This window comes from Pan paniscus, chromosome 4, assembly GCF_029289425.2.
Source record: "Pan paniscus chromosome 4, NHGRI_mPanPan1-v2.0_pri, whole genome shotgun sequence".
Classification (NCBI taxonomy): Eukaryota; Metazoa; Chordata; class Mammalia; order Primates; family Hominidae; genus Pan; species Pan paniscus.
The window spans coordinates 713,504-737,404 of record NC_073253.2 but is presented as its reverse complement, the minus strand read 5'-3'; the positions used below and the strand labels follow the sequence as shown (position 1 = coordinate 737,404).

The 23,901-nt window shown below is 59.0% G+C and overlaps 1 protein-coding gene across 1 annotated transcript in view; it reads left to right on the top strand.

The window, feature by feature from the left end:
• SLC9A3 (solute carrier family 9 member A3) overlaps positions 1-23,901 on the top strand; it is a 52,254-nt gene that overhangs the window by 7,583 nt on the left and 20,770 nt on the right. The window lies entirely within an intron of this gene.

Genomic DNA, 23,901 nt, shown 5'->3' with positions numbered 1-23,901 from the left:
ATTGGCTTCCCATGTGTAAGCTTCATCCAAAACCATCTGGACACTGGGCCCAGGAAGAGGCTGTCTCAGCTCCTTGGCTGAATTATTTCCTTAAATTACTGCAGAGCCTCCAGGGAGCAGCACACCTACTTCTGGATGACAATGGCTTTAGAGGCGCCGCCTGCCAAGGAGTGGCAGACTTAACCTGCAAAGTGGGATCATTGACAAGGAATTGCAGCATCGGCTCAGAGCACTTTGGCAGATCTGGGCTCCTCATGGTGAGCACCATCTGCCCCACACAGAGCTCTCCCAGGAGTGGGTCATGTGCCCAGAGAGAAACCCCACTCACCTGGCCTAAAACATGTTCCACTGTCAGCTGAAATCTTAGCTATGCCTTAGCTATATGCCTTCTGGAATAAGACAGACAAACCCAGCCCCATCCTGATGTTGCCAGACCTCGGAAGATGCAGACACACCCTGGGCAGGCCCTGACTTGGTGCTGGGACTGCCCAACCTGGCACCCTCCTGGGACACAGAATAGAACTCGGGTCACAGGCAGCCAATACCCTTAGCATACCAACCGCTTTTAGGAGCTTGAATGGTCTCATCTGTCTTATCGAGGTAGCCCAAAATGCTGGGCTTTGCAGCACCCAGAGCTCTGGGCAATGGAGGAGCTCTCTCCAGTTTAATATTCATTCAATAAACATTCAGTGCCTATCACGCCCTGTAGGCAGTGGGGATCCCACTTCAAATGAGACCCAAATATCCCATGGGGCAGCACTCCTGGGAGGACACCAAGGACCAAAGACAGTCAGGAAGCCATCCCTGGGGCAGAGGGGTCAGCCAGCCGTGTGGGTTAGGGGGAAGCATGTCCAGGGAAGGGATAGCCAGAGCGAAGTGCCTGAGGCAAAAAGTGTGGATGAGGGTTAGGGGGAGAGTGTGTGTGTGTGTGAGGGGCAGGGGGAGTGTGTGTGTGTGTGAGGGGCAGGGGGAGTGTGTGTGTGTGTGTGTGTGAGGGGCAGGGGGAGTGTGTGTGTGTGTGTGAGGGGCAGGGGGAGTGTGTGTGTGTGTGTGTGAGGGGCAGGGGGAGTGTGTGTGTGAGGGGCAGGGGGAGTGTGTGTGTGTGAGGGGCAGGGGGAGTGTGTGTGTGTGTGAGGGGCAGGGGGAGTGTGTGTGTGTGTGAGGGGCAGGGGGAGTGTGTGTGTGTGTGAGGGGCAGGGGGAGTGTGTGTGTGTGTGTGAGGGGCAGGGGGAGTGTGTGTGTGTGTGAGGGGCAGGGGGAGTGTGTGTGTGTGTGTGAGGGGCAGGGGGAGTGTGTGTGAGGGGCAGGGGGAGTGTGTGTGTGTGAGGGGCAGGGGTTGTGCATGGGTTTGTGAGTGGCAGGCGGTAATGCGTGGGTGTTTCAGGAGCAGCAGGATGTGTGTGTGTGTCTGAGGAGCAGGAGAGCCTGCGGAGGATAAGCAGGAGCAGCAGGTGGTCCTTGCACTCTGGCTGTGTGATGACCATGTTCAGCTCTGGGTCGCTCCCTCACGTTGGCGAGTGCCCTTACCAGCCTGAGCTCTGGGCTCCCTGTTCTGTCCGACTGCCAGCCTTCCCTTGGGGCTGGCTGTGTGTCAAGTCCATTTCCAAAGTGTCGTGTCGTCAGTCTAGGAAGAATTGAGATGGAGCCTGGGGCCGTGTCCAGGTGGAGTCAGGAGAGCAGCCAGGGTGCCCAAGGGGTTCCCGTGTGTGCACCGTCCACAGGGGCCTGCAAGGAAGGAGGGAGGGGCGGGCAGAGCAGGAGGGGCTGTGGGAATTCCACAAATGGGGCGCGGCACATCCTGGGAATGGGTCTGGCCGTTTGTGCTGCTGTGCTGGGGGTGGTTAGGGCTGTGACAGAGACTCCAGGCTGATGGCATGGACTCTGGGGTGGGAGACCGAGAAATCTCCCCATGGACTCTGGGGTGAGGGGTGGGGGGCCGAGAAATCTCCCCATGTCTCCCCATGGAAGGCTCTGCCTTAGGGAAAGACCAGGTGACCTGTGCCAAGCTCCTGGTCCCTGGAGGGCGGCCTTTGAGTGCATCCCCGAGGGCTTTGTGCTGGACCATCCCAGCCGGGACACCCTATCTGGCTCTGGGAGCCAGCCCTGGGGAGGGACAGAGCCAGGGTCCCCTTCTGGACTGTGCAGGGCTAGGGCAGAGGGAAGGAGCGGGAGCCAGGGGCACACTGGCAGCTTCCTCCTTTCTGGTGGATCAGGGAACCTGCAGGCTCACCGCCTGCTGAGCTGTCATGCCAAAGTCCAAGGGTTTGAGTTCTTTGTTGGGAAAGGGTTTCTTTAAGCCTGAATGGGAAAGTTGAAAATGCCTGTTTTTAAGAGCTTTGGGGGTGACACAAAGTGTGGAAGAACAGCAGCTACTGCGGGCTCCGTCCTCAGATTCAGACCCAGATGTTTGGTGCAGGGGACACGGGGCTGACCGGACGGCGAAGGCAGATTCCCCTTAGAACCCAGCCCTCATGGGGCCCTCAGCGGGCCGTACCACTCCTTCCCCACCTACTGGATGTGGGAGCCACTGGGCAGGACTGCCTGAGGGGCCGCAGTGAGCAAAGCCCCCGACAGGCAAGACCCGATGGGCCTCGGGGGGGCAGGGTGGGCCCCAGGAAGGGGGAGCCAGCGGCCACTGGTCTTGGGTGACTCTGCAGAGGTGAGGAGGGAGGGCACAGGCCGGAGGCTGGGCCTCAGAGCCCCCTGAGGGACAGAGCCCCTGGAGGGACAGCCCTGGCGGCACAGAGCCCGGGAGACCTCAGGTCAGGGAGGAAGAGGGAGTGTGTGAAGCGTCTCGGAACCGGGACTGCCTGAGCACGCCTCCCTGAGGGCTCGCCCATGTGAGCGCCACTTCCAGGTTTCTGTCTTTAATCCTGGTTTTCTCAAGATCTGAAGGTTCATTTTAGGATTAGTTAGAGCCAACTGTGATTAGGGAAGTAATCTCTTCCCAGAAAGCAGGGTGCCCTCCTGAGCCGGGGCTGGGGCCTTGCCAGGCACCATCGTCTCTGCTTCTGGATTTTGCCCACCGCCCACACCCAGCACACAGCGGGGGAATCTCTTCAGGCGGAACTGGCTCGGGTTGGCTGAGCGCTGCTCCCATGAGAAGCTCCAGTGGCTGTGCGTGGCCCGCCTGCCTTCAGAGGGAGAGGAGCCCTGGGGCGCAGCCCTGTCGCCAGAGGTGCTGACAAATGGGAGAGCTGCGTTCGACCTAAATCCGCAACACAAGGGCTGGCCGTGGGAAGTTAAAGCTTCCTGAGAAGGAGCTGTCAGGAACTAGTTCCTCATTCTTACTGTGTACCATCACAGGGGGAGAAGGCGAGGGTGGCCCGGGGCTGCTGTCTGCCCACCAGAGCTGTCCCTGGGCCCCTAAGGAGCACATGTGTCCCATGGAGGCGGCATGTGTGTGCTGTGAAGTCAGACGTGGCCGTCTCAGCATCCACTGTATCTCAGGGACCCCGTGGCCAGGACCCACCCAACTGTCCATGGGGCTGACGCATTCTCTGCCCCGCACACCCCAGTGGCACAGACCCTGGGTATCACTCGTGCACCTGGCGCTCTCCTCCCGCCCCACTCTGCATCCTCAGAGGGGCCATGTGCTTTTAGGGGGCACTTGAGCTCTGTTAGAGCAAGGGGTGGGGGCTCCCATGTGTGAAGGCCCATCTAGCACCCGCGTCCTGGCACAGCGGCTGTGCCATTTGCCAGCCTTCCTCCCGGCCTTTCTCCTTCCCAAAAAGCATCAACAAAATGAAGCTCCCAGATACTGCCCGTGGTAAATGTTGCCAATCCAAAACCCCAAAGGGGATGCCACATCCCGGCTGTAACCAGTGCCACTATCATGTTCCAAAAGCACCCCTGGCTTTGTGGTCTGCTGGAGTCTGCAGCAGCTGGCATCTCAGTGGTCCCAGCCCACACCACGCAGCTCACAGTAGCTGCACGTCCCCCTCCCTCACACTCCTGGTGCCCAGGTTCCTAAGTCTCAGTATCGCTGCAGGAGGCAATTCTCCAGCCCCAGTTTCTGCTGTCTCGGGTTTTGCTGCAGTGGAAACCTCCGTAACTGCCTTTCCCCCTCTTATCTTCCAGTGAAAAGTGGGACTGGTATTTGCTCTGATCTTGGTGACGCCGGACAGTAGTGTCAGCACCGTGGAGTCAGAATTGATAGGTGGGTCAGGATGAGACTGGCTGCTGGGCCTCTGCATGCCCGGCCCTTCCTCCAGGGGTGCCGCAGCCTGGGGTCCGCCAGGACTCAGCCTGCCCACCGTGCACGTTCTCTGCCTGGAATGCTGTCCTGGTCCCCTCAGCCTGGCCTTCTCCAGCTCACCCCAAAAGGAGTGCCCCCACCACAGCTTCGGGGATGCCCTTTCTTAGAAAACGAATAGACTTAAATTTCTTAGTAAAGTTGTAGATTTACAGAATATTGAGCTGATAGTATAAAGTTCCCTCCAGCCACACCCCAGCCGTTCCATCCCCCACTCCCCCCTATTAACAGGTGGCATTGGTGTGATACATTTGTCATAGTTTAGCCACTCTTGATACATTATTATTAATTAAGGTCCACAGTTTACATTAGGGCTCATTCTTGATACATTATTATTAAGTTCCACGGTTTACCTTAGGGCTCGTTCTTGATACATTATTATTAATTGAGGTCCGCGGTTTACCTTAGGGCTGGTTCTTGATACATTATTATTAATTGAGGTCCGTGGTTTACGTTAGGGCTCGTTCTTGATACATTATTATTAATTGAGGTCCGCGGTTTACCTTAGGGCTGGTTCTTGATACATTATTATTAATTGAGGTCCGCGTTTACCTTAGGGCTGGTTCTTGATACATTATTATTAATTAAGGTCCGCGGTTTACGTTAGGGCTTGTTCTTGATACATTATTATTAATTAAGGTCCACGGTTTACGTTAGGGCTCGTTCTTGGTATTACACTTCTGTGAGTTTGGACATGGGTACAACGACATGGATCCAGCATTACAGTCTCATCCAGAGGAGCTTCACTGCCCTAAAAATCCTCTGTGCTCTGCCTGTTCATCCCTCTATCCCCCTAACCCGTGGCAACCACTGATCTTTCTACTGTCTCCATAGTTGTGCCTTTTCCAGAATGTCGTGTAGTTAGAAACCTATAGCGTGCAGCCTTCTCAAAGCGGCTTCTTTCACTTATTCATTGCATCTGTGTTTCCTCCGTGTCTATTCATGGCTTGACAGCTCATTTCTTCTTAGCACTGAATGATATTCCACTGTCTGGATCTATCCATCTACTGAAGGACATCTCAGCTGCTTCCAGGTGATTTTGGTGATTATGAATAAAGCTGCTATAAACCTCCATGTGCAGGTTTTTGTGTGGATGGAGGATTTCAACTCCTGTGGGCCTGACCGTTGAGTTGTCTGGTCATGGCCTGCTTAGGTTTGTAGGAAACTGCCACGCTGTCTTCCAAGTGGCCGCACCACCCTGTGCCTCCAGCAGTGCTGGGTGCACACTCCCGTGGCCACATCCTCGCCAGCCTTCGGTGCTATCCATGTCCTGGGTTTCGGCCACGCTGACGGGTACGTGGTGGTGTCTCCGTGTGTTTTAATTTGCAGCTCCGCCATGACATGGGCTGTCGTGCATATTTCAGGGGCTTACTTGCCATCTGCCTGTCTTTGGTGTGGGGTCTGCCCAGATGTTTGGCTCATTTCTCACTGGGTTGTTTATTTTTCCTATTGAGTTTTTAGAGTCCTTTGTATGTTTGAATGATAAACTCTTTAGGAGATATGTGTTTTGCAAATGTCTTCTTTTGCAGAGAAAAAGTTTTTAATTTTAATAAAGTCCAACATCAATTTTTTCTTTTATAGCTCATGCTTTTGGTGTTGATCTAAAAATTCATCACCAAACCCAAGGTTATGTAGCTTTTCTTCCATGCTATTTTCCAGAAATTTTATAGTTCTGTCTTTTACATTTAGGTCTTTTGTCCACTTAAATGCCAGCCTTGCCATCCGAGAACAGTGAGACACTCTTGCCCCTGCCCAGCAAGGCCAATGGGACCAAAGTGCTCTCCTTGCGGCTCACAGTTTTGCTGGTGTGTGTTCGATATTTTGGGATCTCACATGTGGATGGGCAGGTATCTGAGCCCTTATTATGAGGCTGGAGGGAGTCGTGATGGGAGGTTACAAGAATGCAGGGTGGAACCTGCAGACACAGGAAGAAGGGCTGTGGCCAGGGGAGACACAGGAAGACCTGGTGGGGCAGCAGGTGTCCAGGCACAGCTATGAGACAGTGGGAGCCATGGGAGGTCTCGGAGCACAGCAGTGCCCAGAGAAAGCTGCGTGTGCTGCTGGTGCATCTTCCCGCCCACCCCTGCACCCAGCAGCCCTGGCCTTTCCCACAGCTCCTCCACCTCCATTTCCCTCGCCTTCCCCCCGCAGGATTCCCCAGGCAGCTGACCCCATCGACTCACAGGAGATGGCATCCGCGGCCGCCTGCCTGGGCCTTTCCAGGCTGAGTCTGTTCCAGCCTGTGGGTAGCGGGCCTTCAGCAAATGCCTGAAAATGCACTGGGCATGTTTGCCTGCCAGGCAGAGGGCTCGTGCATCCATGGGCCTCATCTTTTCCTCTGTTAGCTTTGTCAGATGAAAAATCAAGTAGTTCTAGGGTTCACTCGAGCAAACAGCAGCCCCTGCCCACCTTGTCCCCTGGGCCCCGCTCCCCAGTGGTCACCACAGTAAAGCCCAGTGAGCTCTCCACCCCTGGGCTCAGAGAGAGCCTGACTGTGCTGGCCCCTGTCTCCAGGCCGGGACCAAGCGTGCTGCCGGCGGCTCTCGAGGGTGTGTCCCGCGGGTTCTGGCCTTTCCACCAGCGCTTCCGTCCCACACGAACACCTTAGAGCTCCGTGGCAGCGTACGGCCACGTTTCCTTTCCCACACAGCATCTGGCTTTGCCTAGAGGGAATGATGGTCTCTGTCGCTGCTCTTGGCAGCCTTCTCTGAGCTCACAGTAAGTGGCTCTGCTCCCAGCTCCCAACAAGCTGCCGTGCTCCACCAGGGGCCCAAGCACCCACGGATCCTCCTGCTTCCAATGCCCCCAGGCCTCCAGCGGCTCCCCGGTCCAGCCCAGCACCTGTCTCCCCAACACATTCTCCTCCACATCGTTGGAGCCCCTCTCCTCCCGAAGCCTCCCCCATCCCTGCTCAGGCCCTGGGAAGCCAGCTGAGTGCGGGGCAGTGGAGCGCTGACTGCAGGAGGGACAACGCCGGCTGCCCGCAGGGCCCCTCTGAGATGCCTTTGCCTTGCTTGATTCGCACCGCGGGAACTGGTTTCCCTTCCAAATCATCAGGCCCTGCGCCAGCTTCTTCTGGCATCCATGCGAGACACGGAGGCCTTCCTCATTCCTGGTTCTTTGCAGGAGGCCCCCTCCCCCTCCCCACACCCCATTCTCCTCTCACTCCCTGACATGCTTTGGGGTACAGCTAACTTCACCTGCTGTGCCAGGTCCCTGGCAGTTCACTGAGTCTGGAACCGCAAGCTTGGTTTTGGGAATGGCTGTGGTGGTGCCTGTCCGCGGTTCTCCATCTTCTGCCCACGCCTGAGTTCCAGGGTTCCACGTTCGGCCCACATGGGACCAGCCTACTCTGCCCTCAAACCCTTCCTTCCTCCCTCCCTCCCTCCCTTCCTTCCTTCTTTCCCTCCCTCCCTCCTTCCCTCCCTCCCTCCTTCCTTCCTTCCATCTCACTCTCTCGCCCAGGCTGCAGTACAGTGGCATGATCTCAGCTCACTGCAGCCTCCACCTCTTGGCTTCAAGCGATTCTTATGCCTCAGCCTCCTGAGTAGCTGGGATTACAGGCATGCGCCACGGTACCCAGCTAATTTTTGTAATTTTCTTTAGTAGAGACAGAGTTTCACCATGCTGCCCAGGCTGGTCTTTAACTCCTGGCCTCAAGTGATCCTCCCCACCATTAGCCTCCCAAAGTGGTGGGATCACAGGTGTGGCCACTGTGCCTGGCCCTATATTTTCTTTATGTGTCTTTTTTTCTCTATCTTCTGAGATAATTTTTTTTTTTTTGAGACAGGATCTGGCTCTATCACCCAGGCTGGAATGCAGTGGTGCGATCTCAGCTCACAGCAACCTCCACCTCCCAGGCTCAAGTGATCCTACTGCCTCAGCCTTCCAAGTAGCTGGGACCACAGGCAAGCACCACCATGCCTGGCTAGTTTTTGTATTTTGTAGAGACGGGGTCTCACTATGATGCCCAGGCTGCTCTGGAACTCCTGGGCTCAAGCGATTCTCCTGCGTTGGCCTTCCAAAGTGCTGGGATCACAGGTGTGAGCCACCACCTCTGGCCTGAGAGAAATTCTTAACCTCCTCTTTCAATCCTCTGTTGAGTTTTAAACTTTAGTTCTCATGTGTGACTCCCGGGAGGTCTTCCTCTCTAATGTCCTTGTCCTTTACGGCGTGGGGGCGATGGTGATGCTGAGGCCTGCGTCTCCCTGCGGCATCTCCATCCTGGGCACGCTGAGGCCTGCGTCTCCCTGCGGCTACTCCATCCTGAGGCCTGCGTCTCCCTGCGGCATCTCCATCCCGGGCACACTGTGGGCTGCGTCTCCCTGCGGCATCTCCATCCCGGGCGCGCTCTGGGCTGCTTGTGATTCCATAGCTGGGCTCCGCGCCTGAGCACCGGTCACCCCTTCCCCTGGCTCCACTGGTGTGAGGGGCGGGCGCCAAGAAGCCGAATGGGAACTGGAGCCACATGGGTGTGGGTGGGCATTTGGGTGTAGCGGGGAGATTCGGGCGTCTGTGGGGTGGGGATTCGGGCGTCTGTGGGGTGGAGATTCGGGCGTCTGTGGGGTGGGGATTCGGGAGTCTGTGGGGTGGGGATTCGGGCGTCTGTGGGGTGGAGATTCGGGCGTCTGTGGGGTGGGGATTCGGGCGTCTGTGGGGTGGGGATTCGGGCGTCTGTGGGGTGGGGATTCGGGCGTCTGTGGGGTGGGGATTCGGGCGTCTGTGGGGTGGGGATTCGGGCGTCTGTGGGGTGGAGATTCGGGCGTCTGTGGGGTGGGGATTCGGGCGTCTGTGGGGTGGGGATTCGGGCGTCTGTGGGGTGGGGATTCGGGCGTCTGTGGGGTGGGGATTCGGGCGTCTGTGGGGTGGGGATTCGGGCGTCTGTGGGGTGGGGATTCGGGCGTCTGTGGGGTGGGGATTCGGGCGTCTGTGGGGTGGGGATTCGGGCGTCTGTGGGGTGGGGATTCGGGCGTCTGTGGGGTGGAGATTCGGGTGTCGACTGTGGGGTGGGGATTCAGGCGTCTGTGGGGCAGGGATTGGGGTGTTGGGGGTTGAGGATGGGGTGCCAGTGTCTTTGGATCCCCCCAGAATGGGTGCAGTGGCTCACACCTATAATCCCAGCACTTTGGGAAGCCAAGGCTGGAGGATCACATGAGCCCAAGAGTTTTAGACCAGCCTGGGCAACATGGTGAAAAAAATCTCTACAAAAAATAGTAAAATTAGCCAGGCGTGGTGGTGCTTGCCTGGGCAACAGAGCTAGACACTATTTAAGAAAAAAAAAAAGAAGAAGAAGAAGAAGAAGAAGAAGAAGCCGGATCCCTCCTTCTTACCTGACCCAATAACTTTATTTATTTATTTATTTTTTGAGACAGTATCACTCTGTCTCCCAGGCTGGAGTGCAGTGGCCCAATCTCGATCTCGGCTCACCACAATCTCCGCCTCCCGGGTTCAAGCGATTCTCCTGCCTCAGCCTCCCAAGTAGCTGGGACTACAGGTGTCTGCCACCACTCCTGGCTAATTTTTGCATTTTGTATTTTTTTTTTTGTTTCACCATATTGGCCAGGCTGGTCTCGATCTCCTGACCTTGTGATCCACCCACCTTGGCCTCCCAAAGTGCTGAGATTACAGGCGTGAGCCACCGCGCCCGGCCCCCAATAACTTTAAAACAAGGATAATAAATAACACGTCTTATCCTTCGTTTTCCTTGGGTTTGAGAACAAAGTCAACCCACTCTCTCTGAAGGAGTCTGATTTTCAATCTTTACAACTGCCCAGAAAAGTCGAGATTATCATAGGAAACCAGCTCTGCACGGGTTAAAACAGCCTGCTGGGAAGTGGCCAGACAGGTCCCTGGGAGCAGCGCCCAGAAGGTGGGGAACCTGTGGGGTCTGGCTCTGGTTTGCTGCTGTCCCGGCTCTGGAGTGGTGCCCCGCTTGGCGGGGTGGCCCCACAGGACAGGGAGCAGCATGGGGCCCCTCGGGAGGACCCCGGGCCCTCCTGCGTTTGGGGCAAATGATGGAGACACGGGGCACACCTGGCATGAGAATGCGCCCTGTGCGGGCTGCCCTGGCCCTGCCGCACACCCCAGCACCCTCTCCGCAGCCCGGGTTCCGCGCGTCTCCAGCCCCCGTCTCGGGCCCCTTTCGTGTGTCTTTCCACCTTTGTCCTCTCTGGGTGGCATCAATATCAAGAATCAATCCTCCCAACCGCTTCCGGCTGCTGCGTCCGGGCAAAGCTCGTGACAAAGTCCTGGCTTCGCGGGCAGGACGCAGAGCTCCTTGATAGTGGCGGCCGTGGCCACGTGAGCAGGCACAGGTGCAGTTAACAGGCTTGGGAAGCTGCCCTCACCGTCTACCTGCACAAAAGAATTCCCGGAGAGCACAGCCTCACTGGAGATCCTCTCCTGAGGGATAAAGGTCAGCAAGACCCGAAGTTGCTCCCCTGCAGGGCATTTGCAAACTCCTCAAAGCCTTTCAGAGGCTCCACCTGCACCCCAACCCCAACCCCACCCCAAAGTGAGGGGGCCTCATGCCTTTGCCTCAGTGGTTCACATTAATTTCATCTCCGTGGTAGTAACTCCCCTCCCAACATGGCCACTCTCCCCACCCCCACAATGGTCACTCTCCCCCCACATGGTCACTCCCCACCCACCCCCCACAGCCACTCTCCCCCCCGTGGTCACTCCCTACCCCCCCACAGTCACTCTCCCCCCCATGGTCACTCCCCATCCCCCCGACAGTCACTCTCCCCTTCCGTGGTCACTGTCCACCCCCCCACAGTCACTCTCCCCCCCGTGGTCACTCCCCACCACCCCACAATCACTCTCCCCCCCGTGGTCACTCCCCACCCCCCCACAGTCACTCTCCCCCCCATGGTCACTCCCCATCCCCCCGACAGTCACTCTCCCCTTCCGTGGTCACTGTCCACCCCCCCACAGTCACTCTCCCCCCCGTGGTCACTCCCCACCCACCCACAGTCACTCTCCCCACCGTGGTCACTCCCCATCCCCCCACAGTCACTCTCCCCCCAATGGTCACTCCCCACCCCCCACAGTCACTCTCCCCCCCATGGTCACTCCCCATCCCCCCGACAGTCACTCTCCCCTTCCGTGGTCACTGTCCACCCCCCCACAGTCACTCTCCCCCCCGTGGTCACTCCCCACCACCCCACAATCACTCTCCCCCCCATGGTCACTCCCCACCCCCCCACAGTCACTCTCCCCTCTCCATGGTCACTCCCCACCCCCCCACAGTCACTCTCCCCTCTCCATGGTCACTCCCCACCCCCCTATAGTCACTCTCCCCTCCGTGGTCACTCCCCACCCCCCCACAGTCACTCTCCCCCCTCCGTGGTCACTCCCCACCCCCCTATAGTCACTCTCCCCTCTGTGGTCACTCCCCACCCTCCTACAGTCACTCTCCCCCTCCATGGTCACTCTCCCCCACCCCCCTCGACGGTCACCCCCAGCACACGTCCAGATGCTCCTCCCACAGCAGCCTCCCTCCCTTAAGAGCCTCTGAAGCTGAAAATGGAGGAGTATGCTGTTTCTCATTTGTCCAGGTCTCCAGCCACCCGGGCCTCCATCCCCTCATTCTGTTAAAGGGGTCACTGTGTCCACGCTGTTCTGAGGCCTTTTCCCATTTGCGCAGGGAAAGCAGGGGAGGGGTGGCTGCTGCTGGCCCCTGCTTCTCAGCACTGGGCTCTGTGTGGCGCCCATGTGGCCACTGTGCCCTGCAGGCGTCTGCTGCTCTTCCAGGCACAGGCGTCCGGGTCTGGGAGCCACTTTGCTAGCCGAGGTGTGAGCCCCCACTGTATGCCACTCAACCAGCCGCACCCCTGCCCTCCCCTTCTGAGCCTCTGGCCCGGCCCCCATGAAGGGGCCATGTTGGTGGCCGGCCAGGAGCTGGGCACGAACACCCCTTCTCCTTCAGCCCTCACGTTTAGAGACAGTGGCCTCACAGCGCTGAGGGGTGCAGGTCCCGGTGCCCATGGCCCCCGAGGGAGGCACTGCCCAGCAGCTGAGGGTTTGTCTGCTGTCCCCACCCTGAGCCCTCTGGGCTCACCCGGGGGTGACAGGAGGAGGTAGCGGGGCCGTGAGCCCAGGGAGCCTGAGATCTGGCCACTTGCTGTGTGGTCTGAAGGTCCCGGCACCCTCCCTGGCTGCCGCCGCCGGACACACCGGAGGAGGCTGTGGAGTTCTCTCCTGAGGGCCAAATCCAACGGCCCCTGCAGCGGCTCAAGGTTCAGCCGGTCCTGGACCCTGCATGTCCACCGCCCTGGGCCCTGGCTGCAGCGCCGGGGCGCTATTTCCTCACTTTACAGAGGGGAGCCTGAAGCAAGGAGGGCAGGTCACACCTCCTGGGTGGGTCACAGGACGCAGGGGCTGCAAGAACACAGGGAGACGTGTGCCCCTTGGGTTCCCGGGGGTCCGGAGCTGGCAGCAGCCCCACAGCGATGCCTTCCGGCACCTTCCCTCCCCAGGCGCCTCATATAGGATGCTGTCTCCTTGCTGGAAGCTTCCGCAGAAGCTTGTTCCCTTCCCTTGTTTAGTTGTTGATAAACCAAAGGCAAAAACACGGGGAGTGCTAAACTTCCGTGATTGATGAAGACGGTTTCATAATTTCTACTTTGAAGTGAATGATTTTATAAGGGCAAGAGAGAAGAGAGGGTGAAGTGTGAGGAAGGTGGGGGTGGGTGGACCCTGAGAATCCAGGCACCGGGTGAAGATGGGAGCCCCCCAAGAGCTCTGGGGGCCCAGTCTTCTGTCCAGAGGCCCCAGCCTCGCGCAGACGATTCGCCGATTCAGGAGAAACCACAGCCGTGGATGAGATTTCCAGTGGACACGCCTTCCTTGCCCATTTCATGGAACAAGAAGAAAGTTCTTTATTGGTAACTCACACACATTATACAGATGGAAAGATTCTCCATTTGTTTTTGATTTTCAGCAGTCTGACTGTGCCGTGCCCACAGATAGGATTTTCCCTGTACTTGCATTGCTTGGGGCTTGCAAAATTTCTCAAATCTATAAATGTGTGTCTTTCACCAAACTGGGGACATTTTTTACCATTCGCTCTTCAAGGTTTCCCCACCCCATTCTCCCTTCTTTCCAGAGCTCCAGCTACACATATATCAGGCCTTTTTCTGGGCAAGGATGGGGGCCTCGCTCGCTGTCACCCAGACTGGGGTGCAGCCTCAACCCGCCCAGGCTCAATGGACCCTCTGGCCTCAGCCCCCTGAGTAGCTGGGACTATGGGCACAAACCACCAGGCTCAGCTAATGTTTTAATTTATTTTGTCGAGAAGGGGTTTTGCTGTGTTGCCCAGGCTGGTCTTGAACTCCTGGGCTCAAGCGATCCTCCTGCCTTGGCCTTCCAAAGTGCTGCGGCTACAAGCTATTGATTTTGCCCCACAGACCACTGAGGCTCTGGTCACTTTAAAAACCATTTTTTCTCCTTAGTCTTCCGATGGGATGATTTCTTCTGATCTGTCTTCCAGTTCACTCTCTTTACTGTCATTTCTGTCTGCTCGTAAGTCTGTCCATTGAGTTTTTATGTCAGAGATTCTAGGGTTTCCGCTTGGTTCTCTTTGATAAGTTCTATTTTAGGCGTCAGCAAACTACAGCCCGTGGGCCGGCCACTGGTTGTTGTAAATAAAGTTTTACTGGAACGCCCATCTGTGTCGTTACAGCGGCTTTCGGCCTCAGTGGTAGTGAGTGGTAAAGTTTCACTGGAACACAGCACCAGTCTGTCGTTACGGCGGCTTTGAGCACCCGTCTGTCGTTACGGCGGCTTTCGGCCTCACTGGTAGTAAGTGGTTATGAAGTGATCCTCCTGTTGGCAGCTTGCAGGACCTAAAATACTGACAATCTGCCTTTAAGAAAACATGTGCCAAGCCCTGTTCCACTCCACCGCTGCGGCTTGTCCTTTTTAAGTGGTTATGAGAACGTTTCTTTTCTATCCTTGAGCTGCTGTTTTAGGCCCTTGTCTGCTGATTCCAGGGTCTGACCATCTTGAGTTCTCCTCTGATTTGAGCTGGGCCACATTCCCACTTCACGTGTCTCGTGACTTCCGTTGCCCCAGGACGTTGCGCCCGGTGTCTTGCCGGGGCCTGTGTACCGCTGTGGCCCCTGGTAGGCGCCGCTGGGTCTGCGGCAGCTGAAGCTTGTTGCTGCTTTGAGCAAAGCCCTGAGGTGGTGGCAGCTGGGATCTGCATCCAGGTCTTTCCTCTGCTGTGGGCAGCTTGGGACCTGCCTGTGTCCGTCTGTTCTCACGCTGCTAATAAGGGGGCCCGGGCCGTCTCTGGGGGTGGGGGGGCCAGAGCGGCTGGGTCCCAGAGAGGAAGGGGTGTAGGGTCTTCCCAGCGTCCTGGACAGAGGCCGTGGCTGGCTCAGAGGCTGCGTTCATTTTGCCCCAGCGCGGTTGCTCAGGGTGGTTTGGAGTTGAAGGATCTCCTGATTCTCTAGGGAACCGTGGGCAACATTCATGTTTCAATTTAAAAACCGACTAGGTTTGCTTGAGTGTTGTAAATGTACAATGTCTAAAATGCCTCGTGACTTGAGCGCAGGGAGTCCAATCCTGAACGGGCTGTTGTTCTTGGAGCTGTGTGACCTTCATCTGGCAGGAAGCAGCTTCCCGGCCCGGGGGCCCGGCCTCGCTCGGAGAGGGGCTTCCTGCGTGGCCCCTGGGAGCCGGCTCCCCTGTCCCACGCCAACCTGAGTACTCACGGGGAACCACACCCGCAGGCAGGGACGCGTGGGGTCACGCAGGCACGTCTGCCAGGCCGCATGGCGGACCTCCGTGAGCACCTTTACCTCCGCCCTGGGCTTGACGGCCGACACATTTACCGTGATTCCTCGCCGGTGCCCCACAGGCGGGTAAAGTGATACTGAGGTCAGAGTGTGCTGGCGAGCTCTGCTGGACCTGCAGGGGTGGGTGGCAGAGAACTCAGACCCACAGCTGTGCTAGGAGAACGGGGTGGACCCTGTGTGTGTCTCCTCTGTGTGTCTCTGCACGTCTCTGCGAGCCTCTGTGTGCGTGCACGTGTTCCTGCATGTGTCTGCGCCTGCCTGTGGAATGCCCCGGCCCCTCGTCCCCCGGGAGGGTGGGTACCTGTGCTTCCGCCCTCCTTCCTGGCCTCACCGCCCCACCGCTCAGCCGCGCTGTTTCTGGCAGGCAGAGTTTAATCCTCCAGGACGTGTTCCTGTTAAAGTAAAACCACAGGATTGACTGCGCTGTTGCATTTTTGTGGACTCGGCTGAATCTCTGCCACCTTGAAAGGTCCTTGGAGGTGGCGGAGGCCCTGGGCCTGACCAAGCCCCGTCCCTCTGTGCTCCGAGGGGTGTGACATGCATCGGGCCGTGGCCTTCCTGAGCCCCCCGGGGCCCAGAGAGAAGCCCTTTCCGGCGCCCATCCAGAAATGTCCGGTTTGCCAGCGCCGGCCCTTCCTCCTCCAGGCACAGGGTTTGTAATTAGAACTAAAAGCGTCTGTCCCCTGTCGTAACCATCAGGCCACCAAGCCATTGTGTGCTTAATTAGCTGTGACTTTCCAGCCTCGGCAATCAGTTACCTGAGGGCCTGCGTGTCCCCAGGTTTGTCCCCTTGTGTGGAAGCCACACGGGCTGTGGCAGGCGGACTCAGGGCCTGGCCCTGTCCACACCGGCCCCCAGCCCTGTCCACACCAGCCCGTATCCACACCAGCCCCGTCCACACCCACCAGCCCCATCCACGCCTGCCCCATCCACACCAGCCCCTTCCACACTGACCCCATGTCCACACTGGCCCTGTGTCCACACTGACCCCGTCCACACCAGCCCCGTCCACACCCACCAGCCCCATCCACACGGCCCCATCCACACCAGCCCCATCCATACTAGCCCCATGTCCACACCAGCCCCATCCACACCAGCCCCATCCATACTAGCCCCATGTCCACACCAGCCCCATCCACGCCTGCCCCATCCACACCGGCCCCTTCCACACTGACCCCATGTCCACACCGGCCCTGTGTCCACACTGACCCGTCCACACCAGCCCCTCCCACACCAGCCCCGTCCACACCGGCCCCATCCACACCGACCCCATGTCCACACTGACTCTGTGTCCACACTGGCCCCATCCACACCAGCCCCGTCCACACCCACCAGCCCCATCCACGCCTGCCCCATCCACACCGGCCCCTTCCACACTGACCCCATGTCCACACCGGCCCTGTGTCCACACTGACCCGTCCACACCAGCCCCTCCCACACCAGCCCTGTCCACACCGGCCCCATCCACACCGACCCCATGTCCACACTGACTCTGTGTCCACACTGGCCCCATCCACACCAGCCCCGTCCACACCCACCAGCCCCATCCACGCCTGCCCCATCCACACCAGCCCCTTCCACACTGACCCCATGTCCACACTGGCCCTGTGTCCACACTGACCCCGTCCACACCAGCCCCGTCCACACCCACCAGCCCCATCCACACGGCCCCATCCACACCAGCCCCATCCATACTAGCCCCATGTCCACACCAGCCCCATCCACACCAGCCCCATCCATACTAGCCCCATGTCCACACCAGCCCCATCCACGCCTGCCCCATCCACACCGGCCCCTTCCACACTGACCCCATGTCCACACCGGCCCTGTGTCCACACTGACCCGTCCACACCAGCCCCTCCCACACCAGCCCCGTCCACACCGGCCCCATCCACACCGACCCCATGTCCACACTGACTCTGTGTCCACACTGGCCCCATCCACACCAGCCCCGTCCACAACCACCAGCCCCATCCACGCCTGCCCCATCCACACCGGCCCCTTCCACACTGACCCCATGTCCACACCGGCCCTGTGTCCACACTGACCCGTCCACACCAGCCCCTCCCACACCAGCCCTGTCCACACCGGCCCCATCCACACCGACCCCATGTCCACACTGACTCTGTGTCCACACTGGCCCCATCCACACCAGCCCCGTCCACACCCACCAGCCCCATCCACGCCTGCCCCATCCACACCAGCCCCTTCCACACTGACCCCATGTCCACACTGGCCCTGTGTCCACACTGACCCCGTCCACACCAGCCCCGTCCACACCCACCAGCCCCATCCACACGGCCCCATCCACACCAGCCCCATCCATACTAGCCCCATGTCCACACCAGCCCCATCCACGCCTGCCCCATCCACACCGGCCCCTTCCACACTGACCCCATGTCCACACCGGCCCTGTGTCCACACTGACCCGTCCACACCAGCCCCTCCCACACCAGCCCCGTCCACACTGGCCCCATCCACACTGGCCCCGTGTCCACACCGGCCCCCTGTCCACACCGGCCCGCCTGGCCTCTCCGTGCTTGGTGTGTGTTTCCTGTGTCCCTGGAGGGTCCCGTCCCCGTCTCCTGCCACCCCCCCTTCCATTCCCGCCAGGGATCCACGCCAGTCGCATGCCGTGTGTGCACCTAGCTGGGGGAGCCTCGTGGCGTGTCCCAGTGGTGCCGGAAGCCGGTTCCATCTGTGGAGCTTCTCGTGGTTTTGGCTTCTGCAGTTGTGTGGCTGAGCTCAGGCTCTGCATAGTGCGTCTCGGGAGGGTCCCACACCGCCTGGTTCCCTCACAGTGTGTGCCATGGGGCGAGTTCTATTCTCTTCATTTCCTTAAGGCCTCAGACACCCTCTGCCCTTTCAACCCACAGGGCCGGGGTTGCCGCAGTCAATGCGGTGGACCTGAGGCTCTTCTGGTAGAAGGTTGAAGATGTCGCTGCCTGTTGCGTCCCGGCCACCCTGCAGCTCCTGCCCAACAGCTCTGGGCCGAGGAGCCTGTGCCCTGCGCCTGTGGTGGCTCCGACGGGGCCCAGGGCTGTGGGTTCCTTCTTCTTTGAGGTGCAGTGGCCCCTCCACACTCCCATGGTATCTCTGTAGCCATGCTGGCTTGAGCAGTGGCCCCTACAGAGGGGCTGGATCCTGGACTGGGAGTGGCTGGGCCTTCTGCTGATCTACGGAGACGTTATGCGCAGATGCAAGGTCTCCAGGAGCCACCTTGGCATTATCTCGGGCCCTGCCAGCCACCTCCCTCCCGTTCTAGAGCCTCGAGGGCCCACGTGTCCCCAGGGAGCAGGAGTGACTGGTTGTCAGACCAGAGGGAGCTGCAGACGGCATCAGGCACTGGGTGGTGTCTGGAGATGGCGGACGGAGGGCACAGGAAGGAAGGACGGCCCAGCATGTGGGGACGTTTCCACACAGGGACCCTGGAACCCAAGTGTCGTCATCTCATCCTAAAAATGTGCAGATTGTGGCAGTAAGTAAGCGCCTTGCCTGGAATGAGTCTGTGGAACAGGCCCCAACCACAGGCCCAGGCCTGGTTGGTGCCGGCAGATGCCCCCAGAAGGCGGGGTGGCCCCGGCTGTGTGCATGTGGACAGCACCGCCCAGGTCAGGCCCTCATGCCAGGCCAGTCCCTGGCACTCAATACCGACTGGCAGCAGGAACTGGAACCCGCAGGGCTCACGGCACAGGGACTTGGCTCCCAAACGTCCATCGTGTGCTTAATTGCCAAACTACTAGCAAATTGCCTCTTAAAACCAATTGAGTTCTTGGTTTCACCAGCTAATTACAATGCAGACTGCCGTTCAAGAGGAGGCCATGGGTCCTTGGGAAAAGCCGTGTGGAGCAGACCAGCCCCAGGCTGAGGACGCCCTCTGAGGACTTCCATCAACCACGGAGCCCCTGGTTTCAGGAGAAGATGAGAACGAGACCCTTCCCCTCTCTTGGTCCCCAGTCCAGTGTCCCAAACCAGGGAGATGCAGAGGTCACCAAGGAGAGGCCTGGCCTTGGCACCTCCTCAGGAGGAAGAAGCAGAAGCCCAGGAGAACCCCCACCCTGGCTGGGGCGAAACTGCCATCCGATACCAGAGGAGACGCTGCAGGACTCCTCTGCCACAGGAGAATGGGTAGAAAGCAGTGTCCCACCCAAAGCCAGCTCAGCAGGGAGACACACCCCAGGAGAGGCAGCCGAGGCCAGCAGGGGCACTCTTCCCAAAGCGGGGTTGTGCAGAGAATGTTCACAGAACCTTCCATGGCGGGCACAAGCAAGGGGAGAAGACACGGTTGGCCAGGCACGGTGGCTCACACCTGTGATCCCAGCACTGTGGATGACCGAGGCGGGCGTGTCGCTTGACCCCAGGAGTTTAAGACCAGCCTGGCCAGCATGGTGAAACTCCATCTCTACAAAAAATACAAAAATTTGCTGGGCATGGTGGCGCACGCCTGTAATCCCAGCTACTCAGAGGCTGAGGCAGGAGAATCGCTTGAACCCAGGAGGCGGAGGTTGCAGTGAGCCGAGGTGGTGCCGCTGCACTCCAGCCCAGGTGACAGAACGAGATGATGTCTCAAAAGAAAAGGGCTCAGTGGCTGGGCTGATGCTGGAAGGCAGGAAGTGGGGCTGGCGGGGAAGGGCCCAGCCTGGGACAAGTGTGACAAGAAGCAGAAGGAGTCCCGCCCGTACCTCACACCACGGAAATGGCCGGAATGTGAGTCCCGGAAGCAGCAGCTGCAGGGTGGGAAGTGGAACGGGGGCGTTCATCGTGAGGACGTTCACAGAGAAGACACGGTTAGCAGCACCCTGCAGCGTCGGACCGAGACGTGGCCCCAAAGTAGCAGGGGCGGAAGTGGCGGCCGAGGCTCAAGCCACTGTCAGAGCGAAAGGTCCGAGAGACGTCCAGGAGTGCGGAGAAAAAAGATAAGATAGAGCGACCAGAGGCAAAACAGCATCCTTGAAGAGGAGGGCGGTGGCCGAGGCAGGAGGCCGGCATCCGTGAGGCAGGGACTCCCACAAGCGAGGCTAAGGCTTCATAGCTGACCAGTAGGTGCCTGAGTTGTCGGAGGGCAGAGGCTGGGGATGCGGCCGGGCGACACCACCCGGGACAGGGGCAGATGAGGCTTCACTCCCAGGGGTCAGGGTCAGCGGCTCAGGGGGGTTGCAGGGGATCTGGAAGCTTCAGGAAGCTTCTTTGAAGTGGAGGAAGAACCAAAGAATAGAACAATTGTGTTAAGAGATATCCTTGTTTCCTGGTTGGAAACAATTTATTCTGACAACCAGACAGAGATAAACGTGAACAAGTGGCCCCGACAGGTGAACTAAGCAAAGTCCGGCTGACTGTGTCCTTCACAGCAGTCCCGGTGCCCAGACAGGCTCAGACACAGAGGTGTCAGCCTGACATTCGCAAATGCTCGAGGGTGGACGCCTGCTGTCAAGGGAAGAACCCGGATTTGAGACCCGGGAGCCGAGAAACCAGGTTTCGAGGGCAGTTGGGTGTTGATTCCTGCACCTGGAGGGAATTCGGCCAGTGCACCGTGTCGCCCGAGGCAGAGCAGTGGTGTGACTTGAGGGACACCTGCGGGGCAGCGGCATGGGCACCGGGAGCACCCACCAGTGCCACCCAGATCCACTTCCAGGCTCAGGGATTTCAGGAACAGACATCGGTGTGGAAAGACTATCTCTCTGAGGCTAGCAGGGCCTTCTGAGTTGCAACTATTTTTAAGTATTTTCTCTGTTAAATTCAAGTAAAAAAAAAAATTTTTTTTTTTTTTTTGAGACAAGGCCTCCGTCGCCCAGGCTGGAATGTAGTGGTGCAATCTTGGCTCACTGCAGCCTCAACCTCCCAGGCTCAGGTGATCCTCCCACCTCGGCCTCCTGAGTAGCTGGGACTACAGTTGTGTGCCACCATGCCCAGCAGAGTTTTTGTATTTTTTTTGTAAAGACGGGGTTTCGCCATGTTGCCCAGGCTGGTCTCGAACTCCTGGGCTCAAGGGATCCACCTGCCTTGGCCTCCCAAACTGTTGTATTGGGATTACAGGTGTGAACCACTAAGTCCAGCCTTCAAGGAAAATTTAATTGAGTGCCTTTATTTTTCCTGCTAAAAAATTTAGCAGGAAACATGAGCAGGAATGGCTTTGTTAAGCATAACACAAAACTCAGAAGCCATAAAACAAAAGACCAATAAATTTAACTATAAAAAGAAAAGACGTTTGCGTGGAGCAAAATGACAGAAGACGAAGTGGAAAGATGAGAGCAACATTTTTGAAAGTGAAAATCTACCTGCCGCTGAAGACATAAGCAAAGGCTGGATTTTCCAGCTTACGAAGAACCTCGTGTCAATAGGAAAGGATCAGTGCCCGGCAGGGGAGCAAGCCGACACATTCACAGAACGGGGTCGTTCACGCGTCACCCACAGGTGGTCAGAGGCTGTTAGGTTGGGCCCCTCAGGAGATGCGGCTCACGCCTGCCTGGACGGTGGGGATGGGTGCGGCTCCTCCCCCGTGGGCAGGTGGGACGGCATGTCCCATGCAGGAGGACACAGGTGAGCTCTCAACACACACACACCCTGAAGACTGCAGGAGCTGCCCTCGGACGCCGCTGCACATGGGAAAGGCGTGTCCAACACCCTTTCCAACCCCGGATGGCAGAATGTTGGAAACCGCCGCCCTCCCGCCTATGCGGCGTTTGTGCGTATATATGTATATTTTCTCAGTAACTACCAAGGTCAGAGGATGTTTTCTGTGGATTTTAAGGGCTTACTTCTGAGCAGGAGTGTTTGGTCTGAAGCCAGCCTGTCCCTCACCCACCAGTGTCCCAGTTAACAGGCTTTTACAGTAACCAGCGGCCTCACTGGAGCGTGGGGAGGGTCAGCGATGGTGCGGGGAGTGGAGCGTGGGGAGGGTCAGCGATGGCGCGGGGAGTGGAGCATGGGGAGGGTCGGCGATGGCTCGGGGAGTGGAGCGTGGGGAGGGTCGGCGATGGCGCGGGGAGTGGAGCGTGGGGAGGGTCGGCGATGGCGTGGGGAGTGGAGCGTGGGGAGGGTCGGCGATGGCGCGGGGAGTGGAGCGTGGGGAGGGTCGGCGATGGCGCGGGGAGTGGAGCGTGGGGAGGGTCGGCGATGGCGCGGGGAGTGGAGCGTGGGGAGGGTCGGCGATGGCTCGGGGAGTGGAGCGTGGGGAGGGTCGGCGATGGCTCGGGGAGTGGAGCGTGGGGAGGGTCGGCGATGGCTCGGGGAGTGGAGCGTGGGGAGGGTCGGCGATGGCGCGGGGAGTGGAGCGTGGGGAGGGTCGGCGATGGCGCGGGGAGTGGAGCGTGGGGAGGGTCGGCGATGGCGCGGGGAGCACTGTGAGTCCCCAGGGCACAGAGTTGTGTTGTTGTTTTTAAAGACAAAGCTGGTCCCTGTGTCCCTGTGTCCCTGTGTCCCTGTGTCCCTGACTTGCTGGCCTGCGGTTGTCTGGGGTGGCTTCACAACGGTGGTGATTGCCGTGAACCTAATTTTGGAAGACTGTGGCTAAAAGACCCAAGCCCTCAACAAAAAGACGCCGGGCCAAGTGTTTGCAGCCACCAAGGGCGAGGGCGTCCGGGAGCTCCGAGACTCCCGCTGCTTCCCAGGTCTGACCTGCGGCCACGGTGCCCCCCACCTGGGGACACGCAGTCTCTGTGGTCGCTGGATTTTATCCTCAAAGCAGCCCACGTGCCGGCGGGCACCGAGGGGCCACACGTGCCCCACTGGCTGCTCCACAAGCGCTATTGGACAAACACTGTCTCCCAGGTCTTGTGACCCTGAAAAGAGGAGGACAGGTGAGCCGATTACCCCTCCAGGAGCCAGCCTGGGACGTGGGCAGAGGCAAAGAATGTGCGTCGTGTAGAAAACAGCGGCCTGGGTGGGTCTCGCCAGCGGCTGGGCAGCCTCCAGGGGGTCGCCATCACCACGGCTGTGCCGGGCTTTGCTAGGCACTCGTCGCCAGCGGCGGAGGTGACGATGTCTCCAAGGACAGATGTGAGAGGCACGGGTCAGCTTGTGGGTGAGCAGGCGCCGGCACCGGGCACAGACCACCCTGGTCTTCCTAACACAGCTTGGGACACCAAGGCCGGGATTTACAGCCCTCAGGAAGAAAGGAAGGAAGTGGTAAACTCCCCTTCTCTCTGGACATTATTAAAGACATCAGGAGGCTGCAGAGGCGGGAACACCTGCCCCAGGCCTTCCTGCACCACAGGGACCCCCAGCAGGACTCCCAAAGGCCTCAGAGCCCTTAGTGTGCAGACTCCCAGGCCAGCCTAGAACCTGCTGAGTCCCGGCTGTGGAGGGGCCCCAGGCTGCCCTGAGCAGAGGCCACAGCCTTCCCCTCGCAGGCCCGGAAGGCCACCCATGTCTCTTCCCAAAGCTCTGCGAGGCCAGGTCTGTCCCTGGCCACCACAGGGACCAGGCCGTGGAGCCCAGAGAAGAGGGGCCCCTGTTTTCCTGCTGGGCTGCCAGCCCCGTGAGCCCAGATCTGGGGAGGGCGCTGCTGAGGACGGGGCTGTCGGGGCACGCGTTAGGGTCCCAGGACTTCTCACGTGCATCACAGCCACTCCCAGCTGGGGATCACCTTCTACAGAAGGGAGAGCTGTGGGGAGAGAGCAAGGTCAACCCTGCGGATGCTCTCCTGCTGAAAGCTGGAGCAGACGGGACCCTGCAGGCCAGCTCTGAGCGGGCCCCGAGGACTCCAGGGAGCTCACCCTCCGTGTTCCCCAAGGACAGCCTCCCTCCCCCATTCCAGGCCAGGCCCTCCCTCATTGCAGACCATGCCCCCCCCTGGTTTGGTCATCACTGTCACGTGGTTCCAGCCTCCCCGGGCCAACCCCT